A 19,347-nucleotide genomic window follows, 5' to 3' on the forward strand; every position below is an offset into this window, starting at 1 on the left:
GTTTAGTATAATTTGGTTGGTCAGTGGTGGGTGACTGAAGCAAGACCTTTTGAACCAAATTCAGGATGATGAATTGTGAGAATAAAGAGTTTTCAATGGACAGAACAACATTTAAAAGTTCGGATTAATTTACATTGATCATACAGGTGAATGGATTTTTCTAAGTGTTCATCATGAATTTTCAAACCAACCTTGAACACTTAGATGTAGCAAAACGCAGTCCTATAGTTCAATCTGTTTTTACGAATTATTCAACAATTTTCATGTCATTTGTTAAGTATATTGCATTTCCTTGTTTTGACATATTCTGGTTTATCTATTTGGTTTCAGTGCCTGTCCTTACTGGATTTGAAAGGGTGGCAGTCTCCACCATCAAGCCGGAAATTCCTAAAACTTAACACAAGCCTAGGACTGTCGGACTTCCCTGGAATTTGCCGCTTTCTACAGAGTTCATTGAATCTTGAGACATTAGTCATTGACTGGTATAATTATGGATCGAGAGTAAGTTTCTTTAGACCTTTTTTGCTATACTTCATGTTATCTATATCAAACAACTGTTGGAATAGAAGATGATGTATATCAACACCAGTGTTGTTAAAAGCGACCGCTTCCTCGCTTAAAGCGAGAAGCTATGCGAAGCGAGGCATCTGGCACTTCTCTGATCTGAAGCGTATCAGGTACACAAAAGCGATCGCTTCCCCTGAAAAAGCGAGAAGCGAGGAAGCGAACAAAGCGACAGAAGCGACTGGGTTGCCGACATTAATTCATTAAAAATGCTCTCTTTTTTAACTTCAAGATCATCAAGTTTGGTCCCAGGCATGTGATTTCTTCTTCCTCCTTTTTCTTTTTCTTTCACTGTTTCAGTGTCCAAATAGCATCGAAATGCTGGCGAAATTTTTTTTTCCCCTTCAGTTCTTTTTCTCATTCTCCTCTTCTTCATTTTCTTTCACTGTTTCAGTGATAAATTGCAGCGAAATACTACCCGCCATTTTTTGGCATACTTACTGCCATTTTTTTCATATTATTTATTCTTAGTTGTCTATGCAATATTTATTTTATTGTCATTCTCCTCCATCTTCTTCCTCTTCTTCTTCTTCATTGTCTATGCATTATTTATTTTAATATTTTTTTAAAAAAATTCCGCTTCACTTCAAAAAAGCGAGCGCTTCGCTTCTCGCTTCTCGTTTTAAGCGAAAAGGGGCTTGTCGCTTTTCCTCGCTTCACGCTCTTCACAATGCTGATCAACACATTTCTGATCTTAAGTACATTTGGAAAAATTATAAAACTTTTCTGTCATTTCAAACCACCTCAATGGTAATTTTTCAAAGATAATGATAAAGGGTTACAACGAAGGGGACTTGACTGCCTTACCTCTTCAAGGAAGGTAAGACTTCTGATTCAATGCTCAAGTAAAGAGAAGGTTGAGAAGGGTTCAATTTTTGACTAAAGTGTCAGAGATGAGATTTAGTGTTTTTTTAATGACGGTGGTATTCAAGCCAGCTAGCGCGCATCTCAACTATTCCACCAGGTGCCTGCTACCTCTCACTAGCACAATAACTCTACCACCAAGGCTTAGGTAGATTGGACACCTAGTGGTCCACATTGTTCTTGACTGCAATTGCCATCCGTGTAGTTCTACCCATCCTGGTCAGGTTTGCACCATTTTACAATAGTGTTTGTACATCGAGGTTAACATTTCCCAATGTGTTCATAGAAATTACTCCATGGAATCCACAGTTCAGATTCTGGAAATTTAATTTGAATGCTGCTTTCCAAGTATTTTAGAATCTGTTTTAATCTTGAAAGTTGATGGTTTCTCTTTGCTGAATCTGCTGCAGCGGCGTGCTTATTATTCTGTTTTTGTGTAAGATATTTCAAGGGTTGTTCTCTCAATTTATTTTCCTCTAGAAAATAGTTCAGCTTGAGTTGCTTTGACAGAAATTTCATGTTGCCATTATCAAAATTGATTATATGAGTAAGCCAGTTCTACAGTCATTTTGTTGTTGTAGTTGTGGGAAAAAGATGTTTAACAAGGAATATTGCTCACCTTCATGGGAGGAGATAAAAGATCAGCTCATGGGCGAAGCTACATTGTCAGAAGGGTGGTCAATTGACCACCTTTTGTCGAAAATATACACTGTGTATGTACATAAAATATTAAGTTTTAGAGGTATATAACATATATGGAATACCCTTTGCCGGAGATTTTTTTTCCCCACTTTTTTCAAGTTTGAACATGCTCGGGAAGATTCCTGGCTTCGCCTCTAGATCAGCTTCAATGAAGCTTTGAAACATTTTTTTGTTGTTTGCGTGTACCACTTTGTAACATGTGCTAAGCGCTTGACTTGTTCCCTAGATAAAAAGTTTCATCACCTTTTTTATTTTATCCACAATTAACTCCTTGGCTTTCTAGTTCCATCTAAGGAGAAAAACTCGCTAATATTAGCGAATTTTTTCCTGCAGAAACTGCTGTCACTGTACACGGATGAGGATGAAGAGAGGAGGAGGTTTGAGACACATAATTTTAACTGCTCATTGCTGCATCTCAAGACCATCAAGTTCATCAACTTTTATGGACCACTAAGTAAAAATAAGTTTGTACTGCCATTGGTAAAATATTTGCTCCAGAATGCAACAGTGCTAGAAAAGTTTGTCATTGCTGCCATATTAGAAGGGAGTGATGCGTCTCGGGATTATGTTAAAATGGAACAGGAGTTCCTGAGCTTTCCAAGATCCTCTCTGCACGCTTCAATTGTCTGTTCTTATTGATAACCTTTGGCCCCTATCATTTGAATCAATTGCCACATACCTAACAGATTTTTATTTTTATTAAAGCTGTTACTTTATGTTTGATTTTTGAAACTGGTTTGTAGCTGTTAAACAAGGTTACTTGTCAGCATTCAAGGAGTTGTTAGTAGTTCTTCATGTCTAAGTAGTAGTGTGTATTATCTGATCATCATGTAAGAAAGCTTTCTTTAAATGTTGTGATTTCTATTCTATTATTCATGTTTTTATTATGAAAATGTAAGGTTTGAATATCATTTTGCGAGAATACCATTTCTAGATTCATTACATGGACAATGAAAGACCTCTTAGGAAGGATGCTAGAACCTAGTCCCAGTATGTATGCTGTGGGTATTATAAAAGGAAAGAAATAGCAGTATTTTTGAAGAAAAGCAGATGCCACTGTGGCTGACAAAATAAGTGTTTGAATTTAGTTTGTTTTTTGGTGTAAACTGAATAGTCTATTGCTGTGATAGACTTTACCTTCAGGAGAGCCTGAAGGTAAGAGCGGTTCGACGATTTCAGCCCAGTGAAGATTCACCACAGTAGTGAGTCTTTAGAAAACCAAGCATATTTATTATGTCGCGATGAAGTTTAAAGACCTTTAAGCTTCTCTCACTGGTAGAAAGCTATTTGTGTGGCAACATCGAGCAAGAGATTTGAGTGACATTCAAGTGGGATAATGGAAAGGAAGAGACCTACTGTTAGCCCTCCGCCTCTTTGGGATTGAGTTGGCAACGAGAGCGTTGTCAAGGCAGCAAGAGTGTTGCTAAGCTAAGGTGCGCGAGCTAGCACCAAGGCAAAAGAGAAATGGGCAAGCAATGGCCAAGGTCTTGAGGCAGGCAAGACATGCTTGGCAAAGGCTTGACAAGGCAGTGTGGGCAAATTGGTCGGCATGCGCGCCAAAGACAAAGGTCCGGGCAATTCGGTTTATGGTAGCGCCAAGTATAGGCTAAGCTAAATCATGGTAGCGCGGAATGATGGCGAGAAGTCTCAATAGCTAAGACAAGGCTATGTGAGGCAAAAGACAAGCAATGGCATAGGTAAGAAAAGTATTGACAAAGACAAGACAGAAACGCGACAAAGGCAATGTGCGTGCGACAAGAGTGTCGGGCGTGTGCGGCAAAATCATGGGCACCAGGTTGCGGACAAGGCATTGGTGCGGAGCAATGTCAAAAGGTGCCAATGCTAGGGCGTGCAATAGCGGACCAAGTGAAACGAGCACATGTAGTGCATATGCCAAAGTAGTGGGCGTTTATGTTTTTGTAATGACTTGTACCCATGTCTGTGTAGTGCTTGTATCTATTATTTCGTGTGGAAAAATGCCTAAGTAGTTGGGGGATGTCAACTACAAGTTAGGACAGATTTAGCAATGCTGTGTGACAGACTTGTTTCAGTGGATGGTGGGACCAATGATCCACCAAAGGGCTGAGTGCTCCACAAAACAGAGCTAAGTGCTGAAGAGGGCCATTTCGTGGGTGAGTGCCCCATTAAATGGTTAAGTGCTTGTTTAGTGCCTTGACTGAGAAAAGCACTAGAATGGATCTGCCCCTTTGTAAGTTGTCCCTTCAAATCTGCCAGTGACTACCCATATATCTATATATATGGGGCATTTCGTGACCAAGAGACAAGAGAGAGGAGTCTTGAGATCTAAGACTAAGAGTAGTCTTAAAAAGAGTCCTAAAAACATGTAAGAGTGCATGTTTATCTTAGGAAAGAGTTCCTAAGTCTGTTTTCAAGAGTGAAAACACCTAAGGCTAAGAGTAGTCTTTGAGAGAAAATCTGAGGGTCAAGAGTGATCTTTATTTTTGTACATGGTTGTACTTGAGTTTGAGTTTCTTTGTATGCTCGAGTTAAATACAAACTTGGGAAGAAATTCCTGTAAATTGTGCCTTGTGTTCTTGTCAATTTACCATTGCCTTACTTTCAATCCGTTGCCTAAATCAGTTCAAACGACTTACTACGTTGAAGCTGTCCGAAATAATTCTAAGTCCAAAGTTGCTGTAATTTTGGCCGAGTGTTGTGAGATGGCTGAAGTCAAGTGAGCGACTTGGCTGCCGCACAGGCAGGTTTCGACGGACAGAAACCACGCTAGTGACACCTACTATGGTGGAGCAAAGGATTCATTTTACAGTACAAGTGATGTAAGATCCCATCGCAAGAGTAAACCGTGTAAACATATCATGATATTTGTGGATAGAGAAAAGAAAAAGGGAAGTGAGATTACCTAAAGAGATCTCATAAATCTTAAATTAAGTGTAATAGGCATCAGCTATATGACATCTACCATTAAGGCTGGCAAGTGGGCCGGTCCAGGCCCGGGACCGGCCCAGGACCGCGGGCCAAACGGTTAAACGGGTCAGGACCGTTTGGTCCGATTTTAGCGGGCCTGGTCCGGTCTTGTGGGCCGGTCCTATGATTTGGGCCCGCTAGGCCCGGGACCGTAGCGGGTTTTAAAAAAAAAAATAGTCGTTGGGCTATCAAAAATAGCCATTGGCTATTTATGAAATAGCCATTTAACCCCTCAACTTTGTTTTAATCCCAAACTTTTTATAATTACACTTTTTTCCTATTTTCAACTATAAATACCCCATCATTATTTTATTTTTTCTTACAAAATCATCAATCTATCACAATCTCTCTCTAATTTACTTCTATAATTGCTACTATTGCTTACTTTATTGTTACAATTTGTGAAACAATTGTGAAGTTGGTGAATTGAAGTCTTCAACGATAATCAATTTCCAACAAGTTGTTCGTTAATTCGGTAAACTCGTTCCAACTCTTAAGTTTTAATATTATAATTTTGTTTGTTTTATTTACTTTGCTTGATTAATTAAGATGGCTTATTCCTTAAAAAATATGTTTAGTAAAAATAAGGGAAAATCGAAGAGTGGTGAATCTAGTGACCAATATGTTCCTCCTCCACTTCCCCCGGCTCCCCGACCCAAACATGTTACCCGTCCTACACCTCCTATTCTTGATAGCGATAATAGTTTATTACAATTTACCGAGAGTCAATTTTGCCATAATATTGCACCCGGTGAACAATTAAACCATGAATATATGAATGCTCTTTATGGTAATCCAACTATTGATGAAAATGATAATGAAGAAATAGATTTTGATGAAACGCAACCAGATGATGATACACCCACTAGTCCTGCTCCTGAAGTTAACCCAACTAATAATAATCTAGATGATCCCTCGTCTGACCCTCCTATTAGTGCCCCTACTTTTTCTAGACAACCTCCTAAACGGGCAGAAACATCTTTTGTTTGGCAATTTTTTACTCAACTAAGAGAAAAAAATAGGGCTAAGTGTAAAACTTGTGGCAAAGAGTTAGTTTTTCAATATGTTGGAAGTCGGGGGGGGGGGGGGGGGGGGGGGGGACGGGAAGTTTGACTAGACACATATTGCTACACCCTCAAGATAAAGCTAGATATTTTCGTATGAAAGCTTTGGTTGAGGGGACAAGTGCACCTAGTCAGGCTGACCTTAGTACCGGGTCAAATCAATTTCAACCGGGAATTAACACTGTTACCGGTGGTATTTTATATTATGATCCAAAAAAAGATCGGAAAGAATTGGCAAAAATGGTCATTGTTATGTGCTTACCCTATAGTTTTCCTTCTAACCCCCACTTTGTGCATTATATTAGAAAAATTTATAATCCTACTTATAAAGGTTTTCCTCGCACAACCGTAAAGAGTGATATTTATAAATATAAACATGAATATGAACAATATTTGCGCTATTTATTTACTCATATAAATTGTCGTCTTGCTATTACAACTGATATTGGTAGAAGTGGTAATGATTGTGATTACCTTACTGTTACCAGTCATTGGATTGATGAGCATTGGATAATGCAAAAGCGCATTATTGCTTATAGAATAATTAATTCACGTCACACATGGCAGTTTATTTCTAGCACGATTGCGGATATTTGTAGATATTTTTGCATTAGTGATAAAATAATATCAGTTTCAATGGATAATGCTACTAGTAACACAAATGTTGTAGCCTTGCTTACCACTATACTAAGTCCTGTATTTAGTAATATTTTTCACGTTAGATGTATTTGTCATATTTACCATTTAATTGTGGGTGATGGTATGCGAATTTTAAATATTGAAATTAAAAAGGTTAAAATGGCTCTTAATTAGCTTTTTTATTCAAACCGTAGAAGTAGACTTAGAGAATATTTTAAAAGATGCAATGAATTTGGCCTAAGAGAAAGAAAGGTTCCTAAACCTTATCCAACTAGATGGAATTACATGTATGAAAGTTTAGTAGTTGCATATGAATATAGAAACCCCATAAACTCAACGTTTAATGCTCATGTAAGTGATGATGATGAACACCTTACAAATGCGGATTGGGCTAATGTTAAAATGCTTGTAGATTTTTTAGAAAAAATTTCATATTGCTACAAATGAATTTTCTGGGCAATATTATCCTACTATTTCTAACTGTTTAGTTTATATTGCAGAACTTGCAAATTTGTTTGATCATTTTTCAGAGGGTGGGGAAATTTATCAACTTGCTATTGATTCCATGAGAAAAAAGTTTAAAAAATATTTTTTCCCTATTCCCCCTATTTATGGTATTGCTGCATTGTTAAATCCTACTATGAAATTAGGAGGTCCTCAATTTTGGTATGAAACTGTTTATAATGGTTTAGCACTTGAAGATGAAGAGTTGTCTAAACTTCCGAACGCAATAGCCTCAATTAAAATAAATGTTCAAACTATTTATAATGCTTATCAAGTTGCATTAGATCATGCTAGACCAAATGTTCCAACTCCTTCTTCTTCTAGTTCTCAATCATCTAAAAGAACTGCGGGAGTAAGAGCACTTAGTGCTTGGGCAGGGTTCAGGGGTTCTCAAGGTTCTAGTACTAGTGATTTTTCACAACTAAATGAGCTTGAAGTTTATTTGTCACAGGGAATTGAGGAAGTGAATCCCGATGGCTCCTTTAATATTTTGGAATGGTGGAAGGACAAAGAAAAATACTTTCCGATTCTTTCAAGGATGACCCGATATATTTTAACTATTCAAGCTTCAACAATGGCATCAGAGAGCGCTTTCAGTCAAGCAAGACTTCAACTCGATGATTATAGAGCGTCTATGAGGGAGAGCTTGGAAAAATCAGTACTTTTCAGAGATTGGATCCGTTCGGAAAGAAGAAATTTTGGACTTGCTGAATCACAGCCAGAGGTAGACGAAGCTTACGAAGAAATGCTAGCTGAACTTACGGAGGATGATGCTTCGCCTGGAAGCGGTGATGAGCAAGCTTCATTTCCGCCACCACCAACGGAAATTCCTCCGGACCTTGAAGGATTTATGAAATTTGTAAGAGATACCATGTAAATTAATATGTAACTTGTATTTTGGCACATCTTGATTAGTTTCTTTTTTTTCTCAATGGTTGTATTAGCACCTTGTTGTGCTCATTCCATAGGGGGGAGAAAAACTAAGAAAGATATTGCCATGATTTTTAATACTATAATAAAAATATAACGCATTGATTTGAATATCTCTTGACAATATTTTTGTCTTTTTATATATCTTAAGCTATACATATAGTATAATATAGTATATACTATATATATATATATATATAAGCTTATATTTATACTATACTATATATACATCTCATAAGATATATAAGCTATATTCGATATACATATATATATAAACCTATATATATACTATCGAATACGGCTTATATACTATATATACATCTTAAGATATACTATATATACTATACTTTACTATATATACATCTTAAGATATACTATATATACATAGTATACTAGATATATATATAGTAGATATACATGTATAGTAGATATACATGTATATATAGTATATCTTAAGATGTATATATAGTATATAAATCGAATATAGCTTATATATAGTAAGATGTATATATATTATAGTATAGTATAGTATATATATACGCTTATATATAAATATATGTATATCGAATATATCGAATATAGCTTATATATCTTAAGTTGTATATATAGTATATACTATATATACATCTTAAGATATACTATATATACTATACTATACTATATATACATCTTAAGATATACTATATATACATAGTATACTAGATATACTAGATATATATATATATAGCAGATATACATGTATATATAGTATATCTTAAGATGTATATATAGTATATAAATCGAATATAGCTTATATATAGTAAGATGTATATATATTATAGTATATCTTAAGTTGTATATATAGTATATATATATATATATATCAAATATAGCTTATATATCTTAAGTTGTATATATAGTATATACTATACTATACTATAATATATATACATCTTACTATATATATATATATATATAAGCCTATATATATACTATCGAATACGGCTTATATACTATATATACAACTTAAGATATATAAACTATATTCGATATACTATATATACATCTTAAGATATACTATATATACTATACTATATATACATCTTAAGATATACTATATATACTATACTTTACTATATATACATCTTAAGATATACTATATATACATAGTATACTAGATATATATATATATATATATATATATATATATCTTAAGATGTATATATAGTATATCTTAAGATGTATACTATCGAATATGACTTATATACTATGTATATATAGTATAGTGTGTGTGTGTGTGTGTGTGTGTGTGTATATATATATATATATATATATATATATATATATCTTAAGATGTATATATAGTATATCTTAAGATGTATACTATCGAATATGACTTATATACTATGTATATATAGTATAGTGTGTGTATATATATATATATATCTTAAGATGTATATATAGTATATAAATCGAATACTATGTATATAATATAATATATATATATTTTAAGATGTATATATAGTACATAAATCGAATATAGCTTATATATCTTTATTACTATTTTTTTCTCTAACTTCTATAATAAAAAAAAATTAAAAATACAAAGTTTCTGTTGGGCCCGTTTAGGCCCGGGACCGGCCCACTTAACACGGGACCGTTAGTTCGTGGTCCCGGTCCCGAGCCGGTTCCAGCAATAAGCCCGCGAAGCCCGGGACCGGACCGCATAGAACCGGCCCACTTAGGACCAGGCCCGGCCCACTTGCCACCCTTATCTACCATTCAACCAAACTTAAGAATTCGCAAACCTTATGGTTAGTAATTTCTATATTGCTCTACTTGTGAAAGGTACTATAATTTCTATTTTGCAGTACAATGGCGCCTCAATTGGCTGCTGGGACACTTTTCATTAGATGAACAGCTTGCATCGAACCAATGTTTTCAACAAACATGGAAGTGAAATAGTGCAGGACCAATAGCGCTCCTTTTAAGTATCAATTGCTATTGCCTCCGCTGTTTCAAAAAAATTGATATCTTGCCTCCGCTTCTGAGACTGAAAAAGAAGGCTCAAATGTTAAAAACCAAAAGAGACAACATCAGACTGGACGAACAGCAGAAGACAAATGCAGATTAGATACCAGCCCAAATCGGTAGGGAAATGGTTTACCCTAGCACGACTGTAGACACTAACAGTTACATGACGGTGTTTGATAGGATAATTTAACCTTCCATAGTGGGATAGCTATACAGATGAAGTTTCACATGAAAGGAAACTCGATCAGATGATTCAAGGGCAGAAGGCATTATAAAGAGAGGTATAATTAATCTGAAAGGCCAGTTTATAATGTAAACTTGAAAGGACACTTACCAGTCTAGGAGGCAAGAAACTCAAACTTATCAACTAAAGACGGCTGCCGGATTGTCTGGGTTTCCCCATGTAAATATAGTTGACATTTCCTAATGTGAACAAAATGAAACTTGAGAAAGCAAGACATACAAGGAATGGTTAGATAAAGGACATTTATGCATGGAAGATGAAGGAGAATATGGGTTAGGGCCGCTAGAAGAACTTTACCTCATTCAGTAAAGATTAAAGTCGGATCTCGATTATATAATATGCCAAGTATGGAAGTAGACCTATCTTCAGTTATGGTGCAAAGTCAACAGAGTTGATGGGCATATGGTGCACAAGGAAGAAAGGAGGAAGAAGGGGAACGGGTGGGCCAAAAACGTATGATACAGATAATTGAGATGTGAAGACGGGCCCACCTGGCATTCGGAAACAAGTCAAAAGGAAGATATTCTTAAATTAGAGATGAAGGAAATGAGGTAGTCACGAAATGGGAGTAGGAGTGGGTCAGGCTGAGAAAATAAGAACAAGAAACAGAATGTGAAGGGTGTAATGTAGCAATTACCAGGCTCCAATCTCTGTTAGCCTACGAGAGGGGAGAGGCCTACAGTAATAATTCACTTGAAGCCCGAAAAGTCTCGAATAAAGATGTTCGGAACGTGATACATCATAATTTTTCCATTTCATATTAGAAAACAGTTCAAAACATTATAACTACCAAAATTTTGCTACAATCAAGATGTCAATGATATTCTTTTTTTTTAACAGGGAGAAAAAAAACTAAAATCGATGACATTTAATTTACACCTTGTATAGGAGAATTTGTCCACTTTTTGCTACCAACGATATTAATTATATTAAAAAAAGAATATGGAGCAGAAAGGACAATTGTTTTACCTTCAACATGAGAGCCAAGAGGAAAATGCCACCAACGGAAACATCAACAACAAGCTAAAGTTCACCAAGCTATCCAGACCCTCAACCTTTCTCATTTTGTCATTCATTGAATTCCAAAAATGTGTGAAAGGACAAGAATCTTGTGGATCCTGTAGCATTCATTCCTAATCAAACTTTGTTTTTCTAAATGGGGTTGGCAATTACCCGATAAATTATCAACAGAAAAGCTTAGAAAGGGTGTGGTAATTAACACTTGCCTCAATATTTGAGTCACTGGTTGGACATTGAACATCTGAACTTGCTAGGGTTCGCCGTATGTCTTGGCTGGATTTCCCGAGGCATCTCTAATGTGGAATCTTTGCCAGTGAATGCTTTATAAGCAGAATCAGTGTGTATCGTCTCCATGACTGAACCGAAAAAATTTGTCACAGATACCTATCAAAGTCAGAGATTGCCCCACCACAGTCTAATTAGTTTGTTGGGTGACAAAAACAAATCAGGTATTCAGAAGTACCATTTCAGTTAATCATCTAATTTAGGACAGCTTAACGGACACTTGACTGTCTCATTTTGTTGTTTCAACTTGAATATAAAAAGGGGAAAAATATTCATAAAATTTTGTGCTATGATGGACCTCTTTTAGAACTTTTATTATTTTTACTTTACTTCTACATACTGAAGCAAGTTTATTGACATTTGTTTGTGCTCATCGTAAGCAGTTAAAAGCCCACATGGTAAGTAACTAAAAGAAATGAAGTGCACTGTATTTAGATGAAACTGGGGTCCTATTAAATTAACTAACTCTTTTACAACAATTTTGATAATTTCTTCCACTACTACTAATGTATCATGCAAGTCAAAATAACATCTTCAGCTTCTTAACCAATCAACCGTACATAAAGTGGGACCGAAGAAGTGCAACTTTTCCTTTACTTTATCCTATCCCCACTAAGATCCTTTACTTTCTCTTTCTTTTTTTTTCGTTTTCAACAAGTTTTTTTCTTTCCATGTATTTCCTTTTTCTTTTGGGGGAGTCGGGGTAGGGGGGAGGGCAGGGTTGCATGGTACAGAAACTAGCATAAAGTTGTACCTCTTCTAGTCGACGAGGGTATAGATCTGTTCGATAATATGCAGTTGACATCAGCATATTTGGATTATATGAACTGAAAAGGCTGCAAAGAGGAAAAAAAATTTAAAGAAAGTCTATCAGAAAGAGTTAACATTGAGATCAATGTCCAAAACACATCATCTTCTGATTAAGACAGGAAAAAGGAGATTGAAAAAAAAAACAGGAAGAGAGGCACATAGAATTTCTAGGATCCATGAGAGCATAGTCAACCTAACAGAAGGAATTACCAGCAGTCAAGCACCCAGTGCAGTTAACCTTTTCAAACTACACCAAGTATTCTGGATCTACTTTTGGTCCAATTTGCTGCTTGAGTCCATGACATGTAGGTTATCCAAGATGCCAACCCAGGCAAGGCAATTAGCACCCATGTTACCAAATAAGCACTCCCGTTTACCCTCTACAACAGTCCCCGTTCTAAAGTTCCAAGCATTGCTTAAAAGATTTCAATAACCCATGCAGCATTTCTAAATACGGAAAAGGTCCAAATATGCCCTTATACTATACGAAATTGAGCACATTTGCCCTTCGTTAATACTTTAGCTTAAATATGCCCTTACCGTCACATAGTTGGTCCATATATGCCCTTAGAGTTACACAGTTTGCCCATATATGCCCTTTTCGAAACGGAATCCACCCAAACTAATTAGCTCTTTCGTTAATTGTATTAAAGTGTATTACAAACACTATTTCCTTTTTATTAGTACTTTTTTTTCTTTACCTTTCTTCTTTTTTCTTCTCTTTTCTTTCTTCTTTTTTCTTTTCTTCTCTTTTTTTTTTTTCCTTTTTCTTTCTCCCTTATCTGATTTCTTCCATTAATGATGTCTTCTCCTTTTCATCACCAATTTCACCTCATGAATTCCAATTACTAAGAAATTTCTCCCATAAGGTAATCAAGTTCCAATTTGATAATCATTAAAAAGATGAAAAAGACTAACAACTCAAATTTATAATACTACAACTTGAACTCTAGGCTTTTAATCATTAAATTATCTTTCTGAAAATAATTTAAATATTTTGGTCTTTTGAGTATTGTTAAAGGTTGAGATGTTTTTATTATTTTAAAGTTTAAACCATAATTTTTGGAACAATTTAATTTCGTTTATTTAGAGGGCCAGTGAAATTGGAACTTTATTACCTTATGGGAGAATTTTCTTAGTAATTGGAATTCATGAGTTTTGTCAAATGAAATTGGTGATGAAAATGGAGAAGACATCATTAATGGAGGAAATCGGATAAGGGAGAAAGAAAAAGGAAAAAAAAAGAGAAGAAAAGAAAAAAGAAGAAAGAAAAGAGAAAGATAAAGAAAAAAAAGTACTAATAAAAAGGAAATAGTGTTTGTAATATACTTTAATACAATTAAAGAAAGAGCTAATTAGTTTGGGTGAATTCCGTTTCGAAAAGGGCATATATGGGCCAACTGTGTAACTCTAAGGGCATATATGGACCAACTATGTGACGGTAAGGGCATATTTGAGCTAAAGTATTAATGAAGGGCAAATATGCTCAATTTCGTATAGTACAAGGGCATATTTGGACCTTTGCCCTTCTAAATATAAGGTAAAGTCCAAATCGAAAATCCTTGGATAAGACTCTTTCCATTTGATTAAAGAAAATCCTTGTGGGCCAGGCCACAATCAGACCCTTGACAGCCAATCGTTATCCTTCAAAATTTCTGAATTATCCCCAATAATCAATTAAAGGAGTATACTTCAGCATTTTTATTATCAAGTAAAACCCATAACTGATGGCCATTGCAGCTTCAAAAAAGATATCTCCTTTCTCTCTTACCCTACTCAGCTAGTGGATGGCTCTCCTTTTGATAATGATGCAAGCCTAATCTCCATTAAGGAATAATTTATACCCATTTTAAATTGTTGAGTACCACATCGGTGGGATGAGGGTTTCGTGGACTCTTTATTGGTCTTGGGCAATCCTCACTTCACGAGCTAGCTTTTGGGGCTGAGTTACGCCCAAGGTTCATTTGTCATGGTGTTAGAGCCAGGCCTATTTACCAATGTTGGACCCCTATATATGTTGTCCACACTCCAGTTTGCAGGCCTGGGCATGAGGGGGTTTGTGAGTGATGAGGTTTTTGTGGCCTCTTTATATGGTCTTGGGCAATCCTCACCTCATGAGCTAGCTTTTGGGGTTGAGTTAGGCCCAAGGTCCATTTATCATAAGCATATATACAGACTATTGCCCTTGTGTAGCCTTAAATACAGTGAAAAAATGTAAAACAAACTAGCAATGGATAGTTAAGTTGATGTCAGTAGTTGATACAATCCATATATTTCAAGAAAAACAGCTTAAAATCTATAGATATCAAGAAAAGCGACCAGTATTGCCTCCAGTTGTGAAATGTAATTACCTGCCCAATGAGGCATTAGCATATATGTTCACCCTCTCAAAAAATGCAAGGGTATAAAATGTGAATCGATCTATAACTGAAACGCCAACCTGTATCAGAGAAGGAAAGGAGGATGAAAACTCACAGAATTTTGCGAGTACAAGGAGAACATATTCTTTTGCCTTGTCGATATAATAGGCATTTTAAACAAGTCTTTCATTAAGTTAAGACTTACATCAGCATCCAAGTGATGTGAGTATGAATTTTCCCCTTTCATGCTGCTCCCAATTGCCAAAACGCCAGGTGATTGAAGCTACAAGGGAAAATATATTTCAGTTCTACCAACCTAGTTAGAGAGCCTGTTACTGAATGTGTGAGAAGGACCAAGCAACAATGTTTTATGCATTGAGTGGACCTGATTTGAAAAGTAACCTAACCCATTTTATTTTTAAATTTTTTTTGGGACGGGGGGGGGGGGTTGATAAAGGCATCCTTACCATTAAGAGAATGTAAATCAAAGAGAAAATGAGATTTAAGATAGTTATTAAGGTACTGAGAAAAATTAAAAAAATACACTGAATCTGAAACTTCTCAATCTACAATCATAACTCAAAGTCTTTCTGATTAAATATCAAGTTCGGATAGCCAGATGTCATCATACTTAATTACTACAGATGTCTGCGAATAGTCCAACCATGGGACTCTAATCTCAAAAGCATTGGAATATGGGCTTTCCTCAGAAATTTCCACATATGTCTGATATCTACTGAATTCGGAGTTAGAAATTCAATTTGCTCAGAGTATGCTTTTCATCAATTTATAAGCAAGAAACTATAGGCACAATCTGGAACAAGAATAAGTTTCAACCCCAATCATCAACCAGTGATCCTTTTTTACTAGTATCATTACAGTTAACTCCTGAGTAGAGTATTAACTTGCAAAAAATGATGAATGAAATGAATCACGTCTTCAACAGAGTTTTATTGCATCAATGCCAGTCTTCAAATAGTTCTACCTTTGTCATCCTTAAGTCATGTCATACAAAAATTTTGCAGGTGAAGATTAGCATCCCCAATCACTAAACTTGGGAAGGTCAAACTACTTGGCATGCTGAAAGGTTAGGAGGTGGCGAGTCATTCAAAATATACCTAGAGGTACTTACAAAAAAGTTAATTAACAGAAAACAAAAATCCATTAAAAGACCAGCCACATAAAACCAAAATTAGTTTCTTTAGATGCTTCAAGTACAACAATAGGAGAATGGACGAACATTGGTAGTTATGGACTAACTACGATTAGATGATGCAAGAATAGAGGGTAGCAATGTGACATTGAACGTTTTGCAAGAACAGCATTGCATTAATGACAAAAAGGCAAAAGTCACCTGAGAGAAAAGAGTAGCAGCTTGGCAAGTGTCAACCATTATTAGCAGCTCCTTGAATCTGAAATTCAACAATGGAGACATGACAAAACATCATTCATAGGACCAGCAAAGAAACTATCTGATCAATTCAGCATCAATAAGCTACAACCGACAAGGAGTCATGCACATAAATGCCATAGCACCAAACAGAGTAGATTCAAAGCAGATATCCAACAGGCCCTTATCAGTTTAAAATGGGAGACAACAAAGTCCATATGATTCCTAAGCAAATTTTGCATTACAATCAATTTTATTTTTCAACAAAACATTAACAAACAACGAAAAACAAGGCTGATTTCTTTACCTACGCTTTTCTTTCATTTGTTTCACTGCATCAGCTAAATCATGACTTTGAAGCTCCTCTGAATCCTGAAATTTTAAAAACTCGTCTCCACCATGCCCTGTCATGTACAGAAGTATGTGGCTTCCTTCATCACTAAGAAGACGTTTTGATCTTGGGACAGCTGTTTCGTGACGACCAGTCAATACCCTCAAAAAATTTTCAACCGTTACTTCATAACCTCGATAATCTACCTGATGTTTAGAAGCTTGTTAAATTAGACCACTACAGTAAATAGATAACAAAAACAACCTGAATTCTGTGAAATTCATATACTCATAAAGCCAGTCCGAAGATATATATAGAAGTGAATTGAAGAGAATATTTAGTGCAAACATATAATTTACAACAGTGCGAGGAGAAAAATATTGACCTCACCCGGCTAAAATTGTTTAAAATGCTGGAATTTTTTCTTTGATAAAGTCAAAGGATTTCATTAATAAACACCAAGTTGTTGTCAACAAATATGTGGAAGATGTGTATCTAGCTCTTTTTGTGTCACTCATTGTCTTCCACCAAGTTTGTCCAAGTATGCATACATCATAGTATTTCCTCCTTATAGTCTTACACCAAAAATACAATTGAAATAAAAAAGAACTCGTGATGTTTCTACATCTTCCTCATTATTATGAAACAATCACCTATTCTAATTATTCCATATACTCCAGAAAAGCATGACGGTGTGGTCGTCCGTGTCGCCTTCCTTTCATTGTCTATCCTCAAATTTAAGTTGTTGACCATGAGTATCCATTACTACGTATCTCGACCATGATAAGAATAACTAAATTGATAATGCTAAGGTAAATGTCAACCACATAGAATATCTTATAGAATTAACATTAAATTCGGGAGCAATATTGAAAGGCAAGACAGAGGAAGAAACTTTACACACCTCAACGTTATCTCCATATAGGTTTAGCCTGTGGTTTTCATTGTTAAAGACCTGTGCAGGATATTTATTCCGAGAATTACAAGCCATATCATCAGCCAACATCAGAATAATTCTTTCATCAGGTATGCCTAATCGTTTTACAGTTCTGATTTCAAAGAACAAAGAGAAAAGAAATTAGAGCGCAGCTAATGAAGCTCAGAAATGGAAAGGAAGACAAAGATAATCAATGATGATCACAATGGGTGCTTAAACAACCAGATTCTCACCTGTACAGAGACAAAGTATTAGCCATGTGTCTGTAATTAAACCTGAAGAGTAAAAACAAATAAGCCAAGACTCTTGCAAACATAACGCTTTCTAAGTAATGATAAATGGTTTCAGGAACTCTTTGATTATCCTGTATCAAAGCTAAATCCAGTGTCTATAGTTAAACTTGAAGTGTACCAGCTAAAAAGTAAGTATTGCACACAGAGAGCCTTTAATTAACAACAGCAGGTTTTGGAAACTCGTAATTTCTCGAATTAAGGCTAATCACAGTTAAAAACTTATCATTCTACCACCATTAGTTCTTCAATAAACACCTCTTTTAGTCCCCCATTCATGGTGAAAATTACCGCGCCTAATAAGAGCTGACATGACTCCATTATAGACAAATTTTCTTTCGATGACGGTGGTGTCGGGGCCAGAGCTTGATGCATTTCGACTATCTGATGAGATACATGTGATGTCCCACCAGCACAAGTACCAGGTAACTCTACCCACCAAGGCTAAGTCAAATGGGAAGAAATCACCTACATAGTATTTTCTTTTTCTTGCCTCCACGTAAGGATTTGAAACCTGAGACCTCATGGTTTTGCATCTACTTTATTGACCACTAAGCCACACTCTTGGATGCTATAGACACATCATTTTTATGGGCATGATACAACAAAGGGAGAACTATACCCCAAAGCTAGCTCTTGAGGTGGGAGAGCGACAACAACAACAACGACCCAGTAGAATCTCACAAAGTGCGAGGTGGGAGAGCCCAAGGCTATATAAACCCCACATCAGCATATTGCAATACTGATGTAGGGCTCGAGTCTCATACCTTGCAATGGATCATAACACGATATACAATAACAACAACAGCATACTCTGTGCAGTCCCACAAGTGAGTTCTGGCGAGCTTAGTGTGTACACAGACCCCTACCTTGTGAAGATAGAGAGGTTGTTTCGATAGACCCTCGGCTCAAGAAGGATCATAACATGGTATACATCCAAATTTAATGTAAGATCATATATACACAAAGTTGACTTAAAAGCTCATTACACTGAATTAGAATAAAACCGACCAATCAATCAATCAACTATGCGTCAATTCAATTTTGTTTAGTAGTGTACTAAGTTAGATTGGTCGTAAGCTATTTCATGGAGGTTTTCCAAGTTCCCGTACCCTAATTTCCCTCCCAACCTAACCCCAGCACAAATCTGTTAATAAATTGCTAAAAGGCAGCTCGAAAAGCAAAAATTACCTGAAACGAGAAGTGCAGACCAAAACAGCCCAATTGTTAGTATGCATCGCAGAGGAAGTTGATGCGATCCCATTGCAAAAGTAAGTAGAAAAGAGAAGGAAAAAAAACAGAAATGAGGATTTCATTTTCAACTGCAGCTCATACTTCCATCTCTTTCTACTGCTAATTTCTCTTTGTTCACCTTTTGGTGGAATTGTTGATTCGGAAAGAGAGATTGGCTATTTGTGAAATAAATTTTGAGATTGCAAGCTTGTGTGTTACTT

General features: G+C 35.9%; 2 pseudogenes; one reads left to right on the forward strand and one right to left on the reverse strand.

The window, feature by feature from the left end:
* The window catches only part of LOC142167391 (F-box/LRR-repeat protein At3g03360-like), a 33,510-nt pseudogene extending 30,578 nt beyond the window's left edge, over positions 1-2,932 (forward strand).
* Positions 2,933-9,991: 7,059 nt separating this feature from the next.
* LOC107763881 (uncharacterized) lies at positions 9,992-19,347 on the reverse strand (annotated as a pseudogene).

This window comes from Nicotiana tabacum, chromosome 12 (assembly GCF_000715075.1).
Source record: "Nicotiana tabacum cultivar K326 chromosome 12, ASM71507v2, whole genome shotgun sequence".
Classification (NCBI taxonomy): Eukaryota; Viridiplantae; Streptophyta; class Magnoliopsida; order Solanales; family Solanaceae; genus Nicotiana; species Nicotiana tabacum.